This window comes from Saccopteryx bilineata, chromosome 2 (genome assembly GCF_036850765.1).
Source record: "Saccopteryx bilineata isolate mSacBil1 chromosome 2, mSacBil1_pri_phased_curated, whole genome shotgun sequence".
NCBI classification, from domain to species: domain Eukaryota; kingdom Metazoa; phylum Chordata; class Mammalia; order Chiroptera; family Emballonuridae; genus Saccopteryx; species Saccopteryx bilineata.
Window position 1 is genome coordinate 182,833,922 of NC_089491.1, and position 21,739 is coordinate 182,855,660.

Consider the following 21,739-nt stretch of genomic DNA (forward strand, 5'->3'; position numbering starts at 1 on the left):
CACTTTGCTCTAAGAATAATAGTTTAAGCAAGTTTTTTGGACCATGTGTACCAGCATTAAACTCCAAACACTACAACTTCACAATGCATGATGAAGAACAGTGATCCTGAGACATTTGCATTTTTATAACTACATTTTACCCACACATCTTGTATGTATTCGATATGTGTACATACTTAACTATAATGAGCTCATTTTGATCAGAGTGGAACATTATCAGATTTTAATGAAGTGAAGTACTATAGCCAGCTTTCAGTTATAGCCAGCAACCGAGAACTCAACTGATTAAGAATCAAAGCAAGCCCTAGCCAGTTGCTTCAATGGACAGAGCGTTGGCCTGGCATATAGACATCCCTGGTTCAATCCCCAGTCAGGGCATACATGAGAAGTGATCTGCTTCTCTCCTTCTCTTCCCCCTCTTCTCTCTCTCTTCCCCTCCTGCAGCCAGTGGCTAGATTGGTTCGAGAGCATCTGTCCTGGGTGCTGAGGATAGCTCGGTTGATTCTACCATTGGCCCAGACTGGGTTGCCGGGTGAATCCCGGTAGGGTGCATGCAGGAGTCTTGACTCACTATCTCCTTTCCTCTCATTAAAAAAAAAAAAAAATCAAACCAGCAACAACTGTGTGCTGTAAAACTCAGTTTACAGTAAGCTCCGTCATATATTCTTTCAGCTTGTCCCTTTGCAACACTTCAGCTCCTTTTTCAATCTCACTTTTTTAACCCTTTCTAATACCTGGTACTTCCAATCCTGAATAAAATCAATCACATAATACAGTAAAGTCCTCACTTAATGTAGTCGACAAGTTCCATGACATCAAGCTAAATGACATAAAACAAAATCAGTTTTACCAAAGGCTAATTGATATAAACAAACAATTAGCTATGGCATCCCATCAATGTTATAAGGTGATGACCTTGAATGAGAAAATGTTATTTAAGAATCTGCTGTGTACAATGACTCTACTTTCTCTATGCCATCAACTGTTTCTTTCCACTGCTAACATTTTTGTTATGAATGAACTGGGCTTCCTTCATCACAGAGTAGGTATTTCCCAGCAGTAAACAATCACACTGCAAAGCAGCACTCGAGTGGTTAAATGTGCAATCTTAAAAAAAAAAATTTCCAATGATGAAATTTATTAGATTGTAAAATTATGCCCCAAGGTGGTGATAGAAGCCTATTTCCTAAATCTATTTCAAAAAAAAAATGCTCCAAAAACCTGAGTAGAGGAAAGCCCTACATTAGAGGAATAGGTAGGACTGGTTCACACTATAGCCATTGTCATTTCACACTTGCTGAAAAGCCATTAACTTTATTTCCTCCCAATTTATATACTCTTACTTCATTTTTCATAACAAGATTTCAAGATGCATCAGATAGAATGTTACATAAAAACTGTGTCAGGTAACACCACAGTTTTGTGACAATTTAATAATCCCTGAGTTAACACTATTCTTGCTTTGTATGATGGATATTATGGTGCTTTGCAAAGTTTTCTACAAATTAGACTTATTACCAAGTCATGTTAAAATAGGTAATAGTGTGAATGGATAAACACCATAATGTATATATACAGCATGATATTATTCGGCCTTTAAAAGGAATGAAATTCTTATACATGTTACAACATGGTAAGTGGAATAGCTGGACACAAAAGTAAAAATATATATTATTCCACTTATATGAGATATTTAGAATAGGCAAATTCATAAAGACAGAAAAACAGAATGGAGGTTACTAGGAACTGAGGAAAAAAAGAAATGAAGAGTTATTGTTTAACGAATATAGAACTTCTGTTTGGGGTGATGAAAAGTTCTAAGAGTGGATAGTGCTCATGACTGTACAATATTGTCAATGTACTTAATTCCATTGTAACAGTTAAAGTGATAAATTTTGTGTTATGTATATTTTATCACAATAAAGTAAAGGAAAAAAGAAACATGGCAAGAGTCATAATGGTGAGTGCTCTGCTCATCCGCTGTCATATAACCTACATTTGTTTTCTTCTTAGAACTAAACAGTATTTGAAATTACAATGATCTGCTTTTTTATTGTACCTCTCTCTCCCTATTAGACTACAAATTTTACAAGAACAAGAGCCTAGAACTTCTACTCCAATACTTTATCTCCAGCAGTTAGTATTTTTTTTTTGTTGCAGAATAAATATTAGTGGAATCAATGAATTAATAAATGGAAGAAATACTATATATGTCTTTAATTTTGAGTGCATAGTCATCTACTTTTTCTGAGGTTTGATAACATTTAATGCTTCCATCCTTTGTAGGCAGAAGAATACTTTCAACTATTATTTACCTTATATGTTAGTTCTGTCTCTGTAGTCAGAGTCCTTGCTCATTGAGAAACCAGATGCTATAGTTCTGCTTCTCCATAAAATATCTTACCCTTGCATAGTGCCATATGGCATACTAAGAACTTTCACACTCATGATTACATTTGATACACATGTCTATGAATCTCTCAGACATAATCATGCCCTTGCAAGGAGGGGAGACAAGCTCAGAGAAGTTAAATGACTAGTTCAAGGTCAAAGTTAGCAAATGGAAAATCCAGAACTAAGTATTCTAGCTACAGGTCCAAAATTCTTTCTATTAAAAGTTTGATAATGAAAACAGCAGTGTGAATGTCATATTTTCCATACTTTAAAATAGAACACTTAAAAACATTTCCTACTATATTTTCTTCTTGTCTTGTAATAAAAGATATCTTGACCATGAATTTTTCAGAAATGCTCAAAAAGAGGCAAATTATACATGTTTGAAAATAAATTTAGCTAACTATTGGCCTATACACTGCTAAAGGGAGGGAGGAAGAGAGAGAGAAAGAAGTTGTAGGAAGAGGAAGGAGAGAGGAAGAAGGAGAGAAAGACAGAGAGGAAGAGGAAGAGGAAGAGGGAGAGAAAGAGGGAGAGGAAGAGGAAGAGGAAGAGGGAGAGGGAGAAGAAACAGGGAGGAATGGAGGAAGCTACTAGTTGTTGAGAGGTCTCTGATGGAGCCAGTAGGATCAGACAGGTAAGTGAAAAGATGGTCAAATTTTATCCTCCAATTCATCACCAGAAAACATTCAGCTCCAGCCCACTGATGACACATATGTAGCATCTCATTTCTCTAAAAAGCCAGGAATTCAGAATCATATCTGAACTCTCTCGATTTTTCAATGTTCTCAATTAATCCCATTTTAAAGAACATTATGCATGCCAAATATAGCCTGTGGGCAGCCAGTGTGTGGCCTCTAATCTAAACCATCATTTTTCTGGGTAGGTTTTAGAAGAGATAGTACTTTCTAGTCATAAGCTGTATAAACTCTGACTTAGATCAGAAAAAGCAAAGCAGGAAGGGAGCATATAAAGACAAAAATGACCTTGAATGAATAAGTTATTTCCCTTGTATTTTTTATTTACTCTCATTGAAAATTATACCTAGATTTACAGGGTTTTAAATGAGTGCTTTTATATCAAATATCTATGCTTTTATGACTATTTATGGTCCTTCTTTAGATTTGAAGATGATTAGTATACTAATTAAATGAAAACTAACATTGCATTCCATGGGAGAATCCAGAGGCTGAAAACAGAGTAACCATTCTTGCAGGGGCAAGATCTGATGCTAAACGTTAGCAATAGTACATATAGATTGTAATGGGGAATAAAAGAAAGAAAAGAACCTACTAAAAAGCAAATGTCTTGAGCTAGAAGTAGCAATCACAGCATCTGCACTTGGGCAGCAGGTGGAAAACACTGGAGGGAAACAACAAAGCACAAGGTATAAAAATACCAAAGAAGTCAGCTGGTAAGAACAAAAATGACAGAGTACAAAAGGATATTGAGAAGACTGGTAAAAATCTGAGGCTTTAAATAGCCTATGGTTCAGACAAGCTGGAAAATAAGTGGCCAAAAAAGAATATGAAGAATTAAATGATTGTACTGTTTCTCTCCTAATATAAGGCTCAAAGACCATTCAGAACTGCCTCAAATTCACTCTCTCACAGAACTCAGTAACGCTACTTCCTTGTGGTGCCATCAATCAGATGCAAAAGTAACTTCAATTTATCACATATACTTTGCAGTCTTAAAGAGGTAACTAACATGATTACTGAGTCAACATTCTATTCAATGTTTATATTCTTTACTGTCTATATGAAAACACAAAAAGAGTGCTGAATTTGCAGTTAAGAATATTTCAATTCAAGTCTTGTTCACCTGCTACTGCTTAGGTGGATGATTTTTAGTCATTTAATCACTGAGATTCAGCGTTGTTTTTTTTTTGTTTTTTTTTTGTAGAATGAAAGTAATAAAATTCTTCTTAAATACCTCACAGGATTGTTGTGAAGATCAAGAGAGATAACCTCTATAATAATGACTTACAAGTTTTAACCCCAATAATATATTATTGAAAGAGTCAAAGGTTCATCATCTAATGAAACCTACAGTCTCACAGAGCATTCAACAAATAAAAATAAACATCTACTATTATTGTAAATACTAGTGATATAGCTATGAAAATGACAGGCAAGATCCCACATACATGGAGCCTACATTCTGAGTAACATTGTAAATTCTTAAATTAAGTTTTGACAATAATATCGTAAACAAAATAATTCATCTTTTAGCTAATAAATTGATTTTAAGTAAGTTTATGATAATGTATTGCTTGTTCTTTAATTTCCATAAAGAAAAGAATATAATGGCATATCTTAATTAAATTCAGAAAGACACTTAGCCTGAAATCTCATAGTCAGTGTATTGCTTATTATACAATACATGTGTCACTGGTACATAGTAATTATTAAACATCACAAACACACTTGCTATCAGACTCTCTTAAGAAAAATGGTGCTGCTTACTCAAAGTTTGCCTTAGGGAGATACCATGGATTCATCCAAAATAGCTATTACTAGGTGCTTATTTTATGCAAGACCCTATGGTGAGCATTGTCTTATCAAGATCAGCAAGCCCCAGTTTCTTCCTTACTTCAAAGGCCTCATAAGAGAGAAACAGAAGTAACATTTATAAGATCATGTAAATCAGAGACTAATGCATGAGTATTAAAAGATTATAATGGTTTAGAGAAACAGATCAAACTTAGGGAGTTAAAGTACCTTCATAAAATTTTGACAGACTGGACAAAATGCCAAACCAGTAACCAAAATTTTGAGTTAGAAGCTAATCATATCTTTACCCAAGTCTGATTCTACGAACTAAAGAAAATTGTTTCAAGCCAATTATCTATGAATGAAATAAAAAAAAATAAAACATTACCAACCCTCTGGCCTTCTCAAATCCTTTTGAAAAAAAAATTTCAGGATAGAATAAACTGATTTATCTAAATAGTATTTACTGCACAAATTTGGTAGTTGCATTAGATATAATATATAAAGCATACTCACCATTTTTAATTGATTTTAGAGAAGAAAGCAAGGGAAAGAGAAAGAGAAACATTGATTTGCTTTTCTGCTTATTTATGCATTCACTGGTTGATTCCTTTGTGTGCCTTGACTGGGGATCTGGGGATCAAATCTTGGTATATCAGGATGATGTTCTAACCAACTGAGCTGCCTGGCCAGGGACCTCACTACTTCTGACACTTAAGAACATCCTCAAAAAGTGTTAAGCCTGGGTCTGAAGTAGGAAATAATCAAACTAAACCTTGAACCATGGGTAAGATTTTAATAAGCAGAGATGATTTTTAAAAGGCATGCCAAATCAAAGGAACAGTTTAGGAGAGACATAAAAACTGGAACATGCAAGGAATGAAAAGCAAGCAGTCTCATCTGGCTTCATTCTAAACTATGGAATAAAGTAATAAGAGTTACATCTGAAACAATGTATTTCAAGAATGAGAAAACTGAGGCGCAGAGAGGCGAAGTGACTCATCCAATAGGTACACACCCTGAAGTCATAGCTTTAGGACCCATATCCAGGTCCTCTGATCACAACCTTCTTGTTCCTTCTACCATATCACCCTACAGCAATATCTGTGGACATGTTATGCACCAGATGAACAGCAGAGAAAGAGATCCTAGCTTTCACATTAGTTGCCATTTTGCACAAAGGAGAAGAGTGACACAGAGCCAAGGCTCAGGGAGGCATTGTGCCTTTATTCCTTGTACAAAAATCGTCAAGTTCACAGAACCCCTGACACCATCTGCTGACAACACATTGTACAAACATTGAATGCAAGTAAATAATAAAGTCAATTTTTAGTCTGCTTGGGAACATTATCCAATTTGAGAACTGTCAGGGAGCATGTGTCCTCCACTTAAGGTCACTTCTGCTGTTCTCCTGATTCTTCATCATTCTTTTTTTTTGTAAGGTATAAGGAATAAAAACTGACCACTATATTAAAATGTATTTAAGAAGGTAATTGTATGCTGGAAAACTACCTAAGGGTCCCCAATGGTAAATAGAAATAATTTTGGACTCTCTGCTATTTGGACTTACAGGCATCACTCTTGTCTTCCATTCATGCCCGCAGTTTAATAACTGGTGTTCTGCCATGTCTAAACAGGCTAAATTCCCACCTTTCTCTGACAGTAGATAATAATATTGATATGAATGACTTTCCTCTCATTTTAGAATTTATATTCCAGTGTAAGGTAGACAGTATGTCCAAGAATACTGTCTTCACTCTATCTCAAGAACCAATCAGCCTGACCAGGCGGTGGCGCAGTGGATAGAGCGTTGGACTGGGATGAGGAGGACCCAGGTTCGAGACCCCAAGGTCGCCAGCTTGAGCACAGGCTCATCTGGTTTGAGCAAAGCTCACCACGTTGGACCCAAGGTCGCTGGCTCAAGCAAAGGGTTACTCGGTCTGCTGTAGTCCCACGGTAAAGGCACATATGAGAAAGCAATCAATGAACAATTAAGGTATCACAACGAAAAACTAATGATTGATGCTTCTCATCTCTCTCCATTCTGTTCCTTCTGTCTGTCCCTATATATCCCTCTCTCTGATTTTCTCTCTGTCTCTGTAAAAAGAAAAAAAAAAGAACCAATCAGGAACTTTGTAAGTATAACTAATGGAATGTACATAAATCTGGAAATACCACAGTGATGGCAAATAATTGGTTAACATGTGAAAGAGGATATCGTAAGGCCTCCCTCTGATAATGAGAAAGGCTCAGACCTCCTTCCGGTAATTAGGATCAGTCCTAGCAGCTGGAACATGAATTTTAAAGAGATCTGGCCAAGTACCTTGGGACTCATCACGTTTGTCAGTCTCTCTCTCTCGTGGCATCCCAGTTCTGGAAACTGAGCTTCTACCATTTTTCCCAGACCCGACTCCATTTGAGTCGCTGGGAAAGACTCCACTTGGCTCTTGCCTCCCACCCTCATCTCCTCCCCCCAACATACACACCTGGAATGCTGTCCCTGAAATTCAGCCCTAGACTTTACTACCTCCTGACAGTTGTCCCAAGCACTAATTGCTTATTTATATTTCTCTTGCTCTCGACAAAAATTATCTGGGATATAGTGTTCTTGCCTTATTGCCTAGACACCATGACTCCCCTACCAGAATGGAAGCTCCCCTCAGGACCCAAGCCAGGCCTGATCACATCACCAGGCCCTCAGAATGGCAAGGTCAAGTTCTGGGTCCCAGCTGTCCCTATCTGTGTCGACTTGCTGGTATTGATCATTTGACGCTTATAGTCTAATTTTTAAAATTTTTCATGAAAAAAAGATTAGTTCTTAACTTTTATTATTTTATCTTGTTAGCTCTTATAGGCATCTAAAATATCAAATAATAAAAGAGCGTGGTTCACAAATTGGTATACATTATTCAGCTCTACTTATGGCCAATTTACTTGAGATTGACAGCATAGTTGCAATACTAAATAGCGGACACATATCTCAGGAGCCAGATTTCCCACATTCAAACTCTAGTTTTGACTTTTACCAACTTTGGGCCATTGGACAAAATTAACAAGTGCCTCAACTTTTTCAACTATAAAGTGGGGGAAATGATTCCTTTTTCAATAGTTGTGATAATTACTAAATGTGTTGATATATATTACTTTTTAGAGGAGGACCTTACTCATAATGAATGCTCAACAATTAGATACAGGCTACCATATCTAACAAATAATTACAAGAGTCATAGAGAAGATAAAATAGAAAAATCAGTGCTGTGTTGAAATCAACCGCTAACACTTTCAAAAAGACTTCTTTGACTGTCCCCAGGACAAATTGAATTTATCTTCAATATACCAGTAACTGTTTAGCAGGGAGCTTTGGAGCTCTGGGTCTATCTGAACAGCTTACTACATGTGTGAAAGTACTTTATCTGTTAAATGCAGAAAATAGTGTTTCTTCTCTGAAAGTGTTTGCCTCATTATTAAATTAGTTAAGACATATAAAGCACTATAAAATGGTGCTTGACATATAGAAACCACTGAAGTGTTAGCTAATTTCTATTATTAGTGTAGCCCGCACACTAGAAAGTGAAATGATGAAACCAGATGTCCCTAAGGTATAGAACCAGGAGGAATTCGTGTTCCTGACAAATGGCCAGTTTGTCATTAGTTCCGGTTCTAATCAGGACTTTTCCCACTGAAAGTAAATTTAAATCTTAATTGCAGCCTAAAAAACACACCGCATGAAAAAGATCACTCAGATCCGGAGGAAGCAATCATAATCACATCCTCTTAAAACAAAAGCAGGCAAAGCAAGGATAATAAATACATATAAGAACTCACATTGCCTGACCTGTGGTGGCGCAATGGATAAAGCGTCAACCTGGAAACGCTGAGGTTGCCGGTTCAAAACCCTGGGCTTGCCTGGTCAAGGCACATATGGGAGTTGATGCTTCCTGCTCCTCCCCCCTTCTCCCTCTCTCTCTTTCTCTCTCTCTCTCTCTCCTCTCTACAATAAATAAATAAATAAATAAATAATAAATAAGAACTCGCATTGTGCAAAGTTTTTGAGGGCTACAACTGTTCTTAGAAATTCAGTGAGAGACTGCACTTTAAAATATCAAGTGGATAAAAAGACTCTTAGAATAAAAATTAGGGGCACCAAGCAAGAATGCAGCAATCTGAAATACATTGGTATGAGACAAAAATAGTAAAGACACAAAAAAGGATCAAAAGTGGACCAAAGTGTAGATATTACCAGATTTTTAGTGACTAGGTCCAAGTTCCACTCTATACTATTTGTAATTGTATATGAAGATGTCTTAGTCATATACTAAAATTTAGAGTATTTTTTTAAAAGACATTTATTCAGTGTCATGATCAAAGTACTACATTTAGCAATCTACAACATGGGTACAAAAAATCCACATTAAAACCCTTTGTTGGGATGCTGAATGGAAACTACAATAACCTGTTATACAATTATTCACAAATACAATCCTCAAGTGTTTTGCCAGTTCACAGGAGTATTGTCTAAAACATGCCTTCTCTGTAGCAGCTAGGCCATATCACTGCTGTGCTCGGCGGAGTCACAAATCTGTTGTAACCTGTAGCTTCCCTGTCACTTCTCTGGCTCTCCTCTCCAGCTAAGCCTTGTTTTCTGGCAGTAATTAAAACCTCCTGCCACTGCTTCCTGCCTGTAGATGCTGCCAAGTAAACCTCGTTCAAGTCTTGCCTTCTGCAGTTGTTGTGTCTAAGTCGGTCTCCCGAAGAGCCCAAACAGCTGAAGAAGCATTTTACTAGAGGTTTGAGTTTTAAAACAACTGATGAGAAACTGAGGGGCCATTCTGAGCAATAAGGAACACTCACAGACTGTGTGGTAATGAGAGATCCAAACACCAAGCCCTCCAGAGGCTTTGGATTTGTCACGTGTGCCACTGTGGAGGAGGTGGATGCAGCAATGAGTGCAAGGCCACACACAGTGGATGCAAGAGTTGTGGAACCAAAGAGGGCTGTCTCCAGAGAGACCTGGTGCCCCCTAACTGTGAAAAAGGTTTTTGTCATTGGTATTAAAGAGGACACTGAAGGACATCACCGAAGAGATTATTTTGAACAGTATGGGAAAATGAAAGAGCTTGAAATCATGATTGACTGAGGCAATGGCAAAAAGAGATGCTTTGCTTTTGTAACCTTTGATGCCCATGACTTTATAGAAGAGACTGTCATTCAGAAATCTCATCTTGTGAATGGGTGCAACTGTGAAGTAAGAAAAGCCCTACCTAAGAAAGAGATGGCTAGTGTCTCAACCAGCCAAAGAGGTCAAAGTGGTTCTGGAAACTTCTGAGGTGGTCATGGAGGTAGTTTTGGTGGGAATGACAACTTTGGTCATATAGGAAACTTCAGTGATCAAGGTGACTTTGGAGGCAGCTGCAGTGGTGATGGATATGATTTCAGTGGGCATGACTATAATGGATTTGGTAATAATGATGGAAGCAATTTGAGAGATGGAGGAAGCTACAATGATTATAACAATTACAACACTTGATCTTCAAACTTTGTACTCATGAAAGGAGACTCTCTGGGGACAGAAGCTCTGGCCCCGACAATAGAGTATACCATATTTCCCCACATATAACACTTACCTTTTTTTGAAAACTTTGGGGTCTAAAAACTAGGTGCATCTTATACAGTGGTTATAGATCTTTTTACTTGCATTTTCTGCTTTTTCACACTTGTTTTTGCACTTATTATTGAAGACAGTGATTTGTCATCAGACACAGATGACAACTAGCTAATGGATGGGAGTTTTGACAGTGATGAGGAGTTATATGAATTTTATGATGAATAAAACTTGAGTTCAATAAATGTATGTAATACATTTTGTTTTCAAATTTTGGGTTCCAAAATTAAGATGCGTCTTATACATGGGAGCATACACACTGTTTCTTATTTCAAATAGAGGTTCAGTTATTTTCAACCACAGCTCTCTGATCTGCCTCCTCACCAGTAGAGGTTAAACTCCCCTGCGGTCAGAGAAGGCTGTACAGCAGATCAGGTTTGACTACTAACTACCTGTGTTACCTTGGCAAAGTTATCTCATCTCACTCTCCAGTTGTCTCCTTGTCTGCAAAGTGGAGCTAATGCTGGAATCCACTTAATAGGACTAGCATGATTATTAAGTTAGCTACCACAAGTAAACACTTAGGATGGGGCACAACTTATAAAAAACACATGCATTCTGTCTTCCTATAAGGTATCAAGTTTAAAGGATGTCACCATTTATTGTTTATGACTATCTTGACTAACTGGACCTCACTGACTATTCAAATCAATATCCTGGGGACCAATGTGGGCAAAAGCAAGTAAAAAACACTTTAACATGTTGTGTTCTGCCTTGTTCACCAGACTCAGCCTCTGCAACTAGGCTTAACAAGATTCATTTTCTCTGGATTTATTTCACATTCCAATCTGGGTTACTAGGAATGAGCTACTTGAGAGCATGAACAGTTCCTGTGATCTCTGCTGTACTTTACACTTAACATTGTGCTAGGCACAGACCAGCATCTCAAAAAATAAACGATAAAAAATTAACAAGTTAGTATCAAACAAGAAAAAGATTATTTCACATCCAGGCCTATTTGCTAAAGTCAGCAAGCTTTTAAACTTAACAAAACAAAATTATCATTTTATCATTAAATTTATCATTTAATGTTCTTTTTTAATGGTTTAAAACTAAAAGCAGTAGCAGTGCTTCTTAAAGTGAATTGTGTGAGCTGTTGGAAATCATAGAAATTTTTAACAGAATATTACCACCACTTCATTCCACCTCTTAAAGACTTTTAAAATTTTTTTGTCTGTCCCATATATTCTGAGAAGCTTATGTGCTTGCTCTCTAAGCATTTCACTGCCTAAACATAGAAAAATTATCTGCTTCCCCATCAACCACTGATTTTTTCCATTACCAGATGAGAGATTCTAAAGGCATCCTAACTAGAATAAATCGCTCCATTTCTTTTACTCTATTAAAGTAGATGTTTTATGTTCCACTGTCCCAAAATCCAAGATGAATGCCAGAAATAGCCGGTGAGTTGAAGACTCTCACTTTAAAATGGCACCACAATTTATCCTATTTCTTACTGTACCATGAGCATTATATTATTCATTAGAAGGATTTGTTTTTTAAGCAGCTATTACACAGCTTTTGCTGAGCATCGCCTTCCCAGTAGTACAAGGTGGTGATTTTGAGGGATGTCTTCTAGAGATAGGTCACTTTGTGGAATTCCCACCTACGTGACCTCAGTGTGTTTGCATAAATATAAATTTGCTCTGAGATATTCCTGTCATGTTTGCTCAGTGACCAAGTAATGTGCCACTCTCATTACTCCAGGTACAAGGGAGCTTGCAGAAAATCAATCTTCTTCCTGCTTCATACATCACAGTTTCCCCCAGACATCAGCACCTTCTGACTCCAAAATACAGCTGTGAGATAAAGACACAAGTCTGGTTCAGCAACTGTGTTGTCCAAAGGGACTAATGAACTTTACACCTCACTAGGAAACCCCATCTCAGGGCAGAAGAAATGTCGACATACACAGCAAAGATTCTGTTTCCAGCTAAGCATTTCCTATATCAGAGGGAGGGAGGTCTTAATAGTGGAACAAACAAGTAGCTACAGAGGGTTTAGCACACAGTGTTTAAGAAATATTAATGTACTATCTTTTCAGGTCACAAGTATTTTCTCCACCTCTTGACAGGCTGAAATTTGACTTTGAAGGACAGTCCCTGCAGGATCCTGACTGGCAATAATACATCAGGCTTCTCCTCGGGGACAGAGCCGGCTCATACCAGCAGATGAAACCATTTCAGTGTTTTCGATGGTGCTGATTGCTTTTATACCACCAATATTTCCAACTCAACATCACAACATATGTGCCAGTAGAAAAAAAAAAGCAGTGGAAATATTTTCATCCTATGACTGTTTTCAAAATGGAGGAAATATAATATGCTGGGATGTTCATGACACATTATAGTTCAAATCTATTTTAGAAAACCACAAATTCAAATGTCAACATCAACAAATATTTCTTGAGTACCTACTATGTGTTCTATTCCTGGAGCTATAGCTAAAATAATCAACAAAAGAAACAAGGTGCTACTCCTCATTGAATTTATGTTCCAGAAGAGAAAGAAATAAATGAATACCTAAAAACCACAACGTGACATTTTTAAGTATGGGTCAGTGAAGTTAAAAATACAAAACAGAGTTAAGTGATAGTAACAGAGGTTATAAAGCAACATGAGATAGGATAGTGAGGAAGATATTAGCCAAAGGAACAAACCATAAAAAAATAAAAAGAGTGGAAAGCATGGTCTGAGAAAAAAATGAGAAAGAGGGAATAAAAATAGAGAGAGAAGGCAGAGAGGAAGCAGTATGGCTGGAGGGGGGAAGCAGGAGTCTGAAGAGTGGAATTAGCAAGACTCAGAAGAGAGAGGCCTTGTGGGCTGTAATCAGGAATTCGGGTTTATCCAAAGTACAGTGAGAACCATTGAAAGTGGTAGTCGAGGGAGCTGGGAAACACCAGGGCAAATGACATGATCTGATTGACATTATTTTTTTTTTTTTTAAATATTTTATTTATTGATTTTTTTTTTTAGAGAGAGAGGAGTGAGAGAGAGAGACAGAGAGAGAGAAGGGGGAGGAGCAGGAAGCATCAACTCCCATATGTGCCTTGACCAGGCAAGCCCAAGGTTTTGAACCGGCGACCTCAGTGTTCCAGGTCGACGCTTTATCCCACTGCGCCACCACAGGTCAGGCCTGATTGACATTATTTAAAGGCCTCTTTTACAAGTGTCTTCATGTGGATAAAAGTTGTCTATGTATAGATAAATAAACCATAGGCAGTAGAGGTAGTAGAAGCAGGGGCAACAGCGAGGCAGCTGGGTTATAGTCCAGGTGAGTTATAATGACTTCACCTAGGTGGTATCAGGAGAGATTTAAAAAAAAAAAATACACATACTTGTGATATGTTTTGAATATATAAACCTTGGGACATGTCCAAAGATTTAATGAAAGAATGATAAAAAAGAACATTGATATCATTAGTAAGATGAAGAGGGAATAAAAATAAACAATTCTCATTTGGAAATATTAAAAGTGAGAAGGTAGATATCCAAAATATTACTTTAGATGTTGAGAGCACAAAACTAGAGCTTAGTGACTGGTAAAAGCTTGGGCATACAGATAGTATTTTTTTTTTATAAATTTTTATTAATGGTAATGGAATGACATTAATAAATCAGGGTACATATATTCAAAGAAAACATGTCTAGGTTATTTTGTCATTAAATTATGTTGTGTAACCCTCGCCCAAAGTCAGATTGTCCTCCGTCACCCTCTATCTAGTTCTCTGTGCCCCTCCCCCTCCCCCTAACTCTCTCCCTCCCTCCCTCCCATGTCCTCCCTCCCCCCCCACCCTTGGTAACCACCACACTCTTGTCCATGTCTCTTAGTCTCATTTTTATGTTCCACCAATTTATGGAATCATGTAGTTCTTGTTTTTTTCTGATTTGCTTATTTCACTCCTTATAATGTTATCAAGATCCCACCATTTTGCTGTAAATGATCTGATGTCATCATTTCTTATGGCTGAGTAGTATTCCATAGTGTATATGTGCCACATCTTCTTTATCCAGTCTTCTATTGAAGGGCTTTTTGGTTGTTTCCATGTCTTGGCCACTGTGAACAGTGCTGCAATGAACATGGGGCTACATGTGTCTTCACGTATCAATGTTTCTGAGGTTTTGGGGTATAGACCCAGTAGAGGGATTGCTGGGTCATAAGGTAGTTCTATTTGCAGTTTTTTGAGGAACCACCATACTTTCCTCCATAATGGTTGTACTACTTTACAGTCCCACCAAGAGTGAATGAGGGTTCCTTTTTCTCCACAGCCTCTCCAACATTTGCTATTACCCGTCTTGTTGATAATAGCTAATCTAACAGGGGTGAGGTGGTATCTCATTGTAGTTTTGATTTGCATTTATCTAATAACTAATGAAGCTGAGCATCTTTTCATATATCTGTTGGCCATTTGTATCTCTTCCTGGGAGAAGTGTCTGTTCATGTCCTCTTCCCATTTTTTTATTGGATTGTTTGTTTGTTTGTTTGTTGTTGAGTTTTATGAGTTCTTTGTAAATTTTGGATATTAGGCCCTTATCTGAGCTGTTGTTTGAAAATATCATTTCCCATTTAGTTGGCTGTCTGTTTATTTTGATATCAGTTTCTCTTGCTGAGCAAAAACTTTTTATTCTGATGTAGTCCCATTCATTTATCTTTGCCTTCACTTCTCTTGCCATTGGAGTCAAGTTCATAAAATGTTCTTTAAAACCCAGGTCCATGATTTTAGTACCTATGTCTTCTTCTATGTACTTTATTGTTTCAGGTCTTATATTTAGGTCTTTGATCCATTTTGAATTAATTTTAGTACACGGGGACAGGCTGTAGTCGAGTTTCATTCTTTTGCATGTGGCTTTCCAGTTTTCCCAACACCATTTGTTGAAGAGGCTTTCTTTTCTCCATTGTATGTTGTTGGCCCCTTTATCAAAGATTATTTGACCATATATATGTGGTTTTATTTCTGGGCTTTCTATTCTGTTCCATAGGTCTGAGTGTCTATTTTTCTGCCAATACCATGCTGTTTTAATTATCCTGGCCCTATAATATAATTTAAAGTCAGGTATTGTAATGCCCCCAGCTTCATTCTTTTTCCTTAGGATTGTTTTGGCTATTCGGGGTTTTTTATAGTTCCATATAAATCTGATGATTTTTTGTTCCATTTCTTTAAAAAATCTCATAGGGATTTTGATGGGAATTGCATTAAATTTGTATATTGCTTTGGGTAATATGGCCATTTTGATTATATTTATTCTTCCTATCCAAGAACAAGGAATATTTTTCCATCTCTTTGTATCTTTTTCGATTTCCCTTAACAATGCTTTGTAATTTTCATTATATAGGTCCTTTACATTCTTTGTTATGTTTATTCCTAGGTATTTTATTTTTTTTGTTGCAATCGTGAAGGGGATTATTTTTTTGAGTTCGTTTTCTAATATTTCATTGTTGGCATATAGAAAGGCTATGGACTTTTGTATGTTAATTTTGTATCCTGCGACCTTACTGTATTGGTTTATTGTTTCTAATAATCTTTCTGTGGAGTCCTTCGGGTTTTCGATGTATAGGATCATATCGTCAGCAAAAAGTGATACCTTTACTTCTTCTTTTCCGATATGGATGCCTTTTATTTCTTTGTCTTGTCTGATTGCTCTGGCCAGAACTTCTAGCACCACGTTAAATAAGAGTGGAGAGAGTGGACAACCCTGTCTTGATCCTGATTTAAGGTAGAAAGTCCTCAGTTTTATGCCGTTTAATATGATGTTGGCTGATGGTTTATCATATATGGCCTTTATCATGATGAAATATTTTCCTTCTATACCCATTTTGTTGAGAGTCTTAAACATAAAATTGTGTTGTATTTTATCAAAAGCCTTTTCTGCATCTATTGATAAGATCATGTGGTTTTTGTTCTTTGTTTTGTTGATATGGTGTATTACGTTAACCGTTTTGCGTATGTTGAACCATCCTTGAGATTCTGGGATGAATCCCACTTGATCATGATGTATTATTTTTTTAATATGTTGTTGTATTCAGTTTGCCAGTATTTTGTTTAGTATTTTAGCATCTGTATTCATTAGAGATATTGGTCTATAGTTTTCTTTCTTTGTGCCATCCTTGCCAGGTTTTGGTATGAGGGTTATGTTGGCCTCATAAAATGTGTTTGGAAGTATTGCTTCTTCTTCAATTTTTTGGAAGACTTTGAGTAGAATAGGAACCAAGTCTTCTTTGAATGTTTGATAGAATTCACTAGTATAACTGTCTGGGCCTGGACTTTTATTTTTGGGGAGGTTTTTAATAGTTTTTTCATTTTCTTCCCTGCTGATTGGTCTGTTTAGGCTTTCTGCTTCTTCATGACTCAGTCTAGGAAGGTTGTATTGTTCTAGGAATTTATCCATTTCTACTAGATTGTTGGCATATAATTTTTCATAGTATTCTACAATAATTCTTTGTATATCTATGATGTCTGTGGTGATCTCTCCTCTTTCATTTTGGATTTTATTTATTTGAGTCCTGTGCCTTTTTTCCTTGGTGAGTCTTGCCAAGGGTTTGTCAATTTTGTTGATCTTTTCAAAGAACCAGCTCCTTGTTTTATTGATTTTTTCTATAGTTTTTCTGTTCTCTATTTCATTTATTTCTGCTCTGATTTTTATTATCTCCTTTCTTCGGCTGGTTTTGGGTTGTCTTTGTTCTTCTTTTTCTAGTTCCTTAAGGTGTGAAGTTAAGTGGTTTACTTCAGCTCTCTCTTGTTTGTTCATATAGGCCTGAAGTGATATGAACTTTCCTCTTATTACTGCTTTTGCTGCATCCCAGAGATTCTGATATGTCGTATTTTCATTTTCATTTGTCTGTATATATCTTTTGATCTCTGCGCTTATTTCTTCTTTGACCCATTCATTTTTTAGAAGTATGTTGTTTAGTTTCCACATTTTTGTGAGTTTTTCCCCCTCTTTTTTGCAGTTGAATTCTAGTTTCAAGGGTTTATGATCAGAAAATATGCTTGGTACAATTTCAATTTTTCTAAATTTGCTGATATTGTCTTTGTGGCCCAACATATGGTCAATTCTTAAGAATGTTCCATGTACACTAGAGAAAAATGTATATTCTGTCGCTTTGGGATGAAGTGTCCTGTAGGTGTCTATCATATCCAGGTGTTCTAATATTTCGTTTAAGGCCACTATATCTTTATTGATTCTCTGTTTGGATGACCGATCTAGAGCTGTCAGCGGTGTATTGAGGTCTCCAAGTATGATTGTATTTTTGTTAGTTTTTGTTTTAAGGTCAATAAGTAGCTGTCTTATATATTTTGGTGCTCCTTGGTTTGGTGCATATATATTAAGGATTGTTATGTCTTCTTGATTCAACTTCCCCTTAATCATTATGAAATGACCATTTTTGTCTCTGAGTACTTTTTCTGTCTTGTAGTCAGCATTATTAGATATGAGTATTGCTACGCCTGCTTTTTTGGGGGCGTTGTTTGCTTGGAGTATTGTTTTCCAGCCTTTCACTTTGAATTTGTTTTTATCCTTGTTGCTGAGATGTGTTTCTTGTAGGCAGCATATAGTTGGATTTTCTTTTTTAATCCATTCTGCTACTCTGTGTCTTATTATTGGTAAGTTTAATCATTTACATTTAGTGTAATTATTGACACTTGTGGGTTCCCTACTGCCATTTTATAAATTGCTTTCTGTTAGTTTTGTATCTAGTTTGATTCTTTTCTTTTGTTTTTCTATCATTTGTTTTTGTTTGTTTGTGTTCCATACTTCTTTCCTCTGTTGCTACCTTTTTTAAGTCAAGTGTTTTTGTGGTGGTTTTTTTAAGGGTGGTTACCATTAAGTAATGAAAAGGGTACCTACCATATTCATTGTAGTACCCTATCTTATAAGTATTTCTGCACTTCATCATCCTTTGCTACTGTTAATCTCCATCCTCTCCCCCCTTTTTTTCCTTTGTTGTCACAGTTTAAGTTTGGTTTTATTGTGTTCTTGGTGGAGCTGTTACTTGTGGTGTTGTTTTCTTTTGTTCTTTGAATCTGGTCGGAAAACCCCCTTTAGTATTTCCTGGAGTGGGGGCTTTCTGTTGATAAATTCTCTCATCTTTTTTGTATTTGTGAATGTTTTTATATCTCCTTCATACTTGAAGGATAGCTTTGATGGGTATAGTATTCTTGGCTGAAAGTTCCTCTCTTTCAGGGCTTTAAATATTGGGGTCCACTCTCTTCTAGCTTGTAGAGTTTCTGCTGAGAAGTCTGATGATGATCTAATAGGCCTTCCTTTATATGTTGTACTCTTCTTTTCCCTGGCTGCCTTGAGAATTTTTTCTTTGTCATTGGTTTGTGTCATCTTTATTATGATGTGCCTTGGAGTGGGTTTGTTGGGGTTAAGAAAACTCAGAGTTCTGTTTGCTTCTTGAATTTGAGGCTTTAGTTCTTTCCACAGGCTTGGGAAGTTCTCATCTATTATTTGTTTGAGTATATTCTCCATTCCATTTTCTTTCTCTTCTCCCTCTGATATACCTATTATTCTTATGTTATTCTTTCTGATGGAGTCAGACAATTTCTGTAGGGCTTTCTCATTTTTTATTATTTTTGAGTCTCTTTCTTCTCTCTGTTGTGCCTCAAGTTGTTTGTCTTCTATTTCACTAATCCTATCCTCAATCTGGGCTGTTCTGTTAGCTAAGTTTGTTACCTCGTTTTTCAGCTTGTGAATTGAGTTTTTCATATCTGTTTGATTTGTTTTAATAGTTTCAATTTCCTTGGTAATATATTCTTTGTGTTCATTGAGTTGTTTTCTGATCTCCCTATATTGCCTTTCTGTGTTTTCTTGTATATCTCTGAGTATTTTTAAGATTTCTATTTTAAATTCTCTGTCATTTAGCTCCAAGGCTTCCAATATGTTAAGTCTTTTCTCCATAGATTTTTCCACATCTATTTGTGTTACCTCTCTTTCTTTTGTATCCATAATATTCGATTTCCTCTTTCTTATCGGCATCTGAGGGTGGTCTTGTTGATAGCACTAATTAGAATTAATAAAGAGTAAAAAGTAAAAAAAAAAAAAAAAGGTAAAACACCCCACAAAAAAAAACAGTAATAATTTATTATTTCCCCCTTTTTTTCTTTCTTCTCTTTCCCTCCTCTCCCCTCCTCAGGGAAATATCATGCATATAATGGAGGGCCTGATTTGGGGTGAAGAGTTCAAGGGGCAAAAAAAGGGAGTAGGGACCTACTAAATGCAAAAAAAAAAAAAAAAAAAAAAAGGAAGAAAATTTTAGACAAGCATAAGATGATTTGCTTGTAAGTGATGGTCAACTAAGAGATATAATGAGAGGGATAAGAGGGAACCAGAAAAAAGGACCAAAAAAAGAATAATAAAGAAGAAAAAAATAAAAATAATAAGTAAAAATCTGTTGTATTAAGTGGAGCGAAGACTAAATACAATGGAGACCTTGGGTTGGGAGGACCCAAAATGCCACAAAAATAAACAAACAAGAAAAAAACAAAAACAAAAGCAAAAAAGAAAAATAAAGCCAAAAAAAGCCATGAGTCCCAAATTAACTAATTTGTTCGTGATTGAGGATTAAATGGGAGGAAAGTAAAACGAGAAAAGAAAAAAAGAATAGAAAGGAAAAAATAAGAAAAAGAGAAAAACGAAGAAAGTAATAAAAAAGGAAGAGAAAAAAACAAAATAAAGCAAATCAAAAAAAAAAAACAAAAGAGGAGAGAGTGAGAGTTAAGTGTTTTGGAGTATAACCTTAAAGGAGGGTGAGGATGAAGAAGAGAAATAAAATGTAACAGTTATGGGTAGTGTAGTTCAAGAAAAGGGAAGCATAAGATGGGCAGAGAATAGAAGGACCGAGGTGGAGGAAATAAAGGCAAAAAGATAGAAGAAACAAACAACAACAAAAAAAAAATTAGTGGATCAAGTTGTAAAGTCTGTGGATTTTTCTTGATTTTGAGAGGTTAACTTCTTCCTTTTTCTTTTCTCTCCCTCTTCCTGGTCGGTGACTCTGTACCCCAGGCTCTGCCCCTGTGTCACACTTAGGTAGGGATTTGCAGTTGATGGGATTCTATGGCAATGTCATATAATTAGCTTTAGTCTTGCTGGTAGTCAAGGCTTGTTGGCGTTTGCAGGGTCCAACGATGAGAGAGTTTGCTTTCCTGGATTCTCTCTCCTAGTCCCCCCTTCCTGAATTAGCAGCCTGGTGATCCAGCTATAAGGCTGCAATTGCTTCTGCCTGGGGAGTAAGAGGCTCAAAGAGCTGGGAAATCCCCACTCTATCCCCACTCAGTGCAAGGCTTTGGGAAAGGCTCTGGCAGTCAGGGCCTCCAGTGTAATCAGGCGGGGGTGGGAGTCAATTGTTGTCAAGGTGACTGTTCAGCGCCTAGCATTCAGTTGGACCTCTCAACCCAGGCTTTCCACACTTTGTAGCCTGTTTTGGCTGGGAAGAAGAGGCACTAGTCTCTGCTTGCGACTAGTGTAGTATAGATCTTATTATCTGCCAAGTCCCTCTTGTTAGCGTTTATCCCTGAATATGGAGGCTCTATCAATCAGAAGTTGCCCCTGCCCCTTTAGCGAGAGGCACTAAAAAATATCACGCCTCTTGTCTTGGGTCGCTGAACTGAGAGAGATCTTATCAATTAGAACCGAGGGTGCGCAGATTTCATGGGTTAAGCTAATTTCAGTGATTGGGTCGCAGCTGTGCTCCCGAAGGTATTTTAGGCTGCCTGCGCGCGCCCCTCCCCCAACACTTGATTGTTAGCTTGAATGGCTGGGTGAGGTGCCCCGCCCACGGAGAGAATCTCCCAAGTAGAAGACCACCCTGGTGCCTCTCCCGCTCGCCCTGCCGCTGGCGGCTGAATTGCACCAGGCACAGGATAATGGGGCACCCTGGGTGTGCGGGCCAGTAAGGCGCTCTGGGCATGTGGAATGCCCAGGGCATGCGCGCGAATGGGGTGCTCCGGGCACCGGTGGTTGGCGACTCTCACTCGCAGTGCGCCGGCCACTGGGAACGTTAGCGGTGCTCGCTCTGCAACCGGACCAGGCGCGCGCGCCAGCGGCTGCTCGCTGCTCCCGAGTGTGGGCGGTGCTCGCTCTGCAACCATACCGGGTGCGCGCCCGCGCCTCCTCGCGGCTCCCGAGTGTGGGCTGACTCACCACAGGCGCACTCCCTCGCGGCTTGAATGAACGTCGCTGCGGTAGCT

At 37.5% G+C, this 21,739-nt stretch overlaps 1 protein-coding gene and 1 pseudogene across 2 annotated transcripts in view; one reads left to right on the forward strand and one right to left on the reverse strand.

The window, feature by feature from the left end:
- TAFA2 (TAFA chemokine like family member 2) overlaps positions 1-21,739 on the reverse strand; it is a 574,649-nt gene that overhangs the window by 215,969 nt on the left and 336,941 nt on the right. The window lies entirely within an intron of this gene.
- LOC136323759 (heterogeneous nuclear ribonucleoprotein A1-like) lies at positions 9,625-10,506 on the forward strand (annotated as a pseudogene).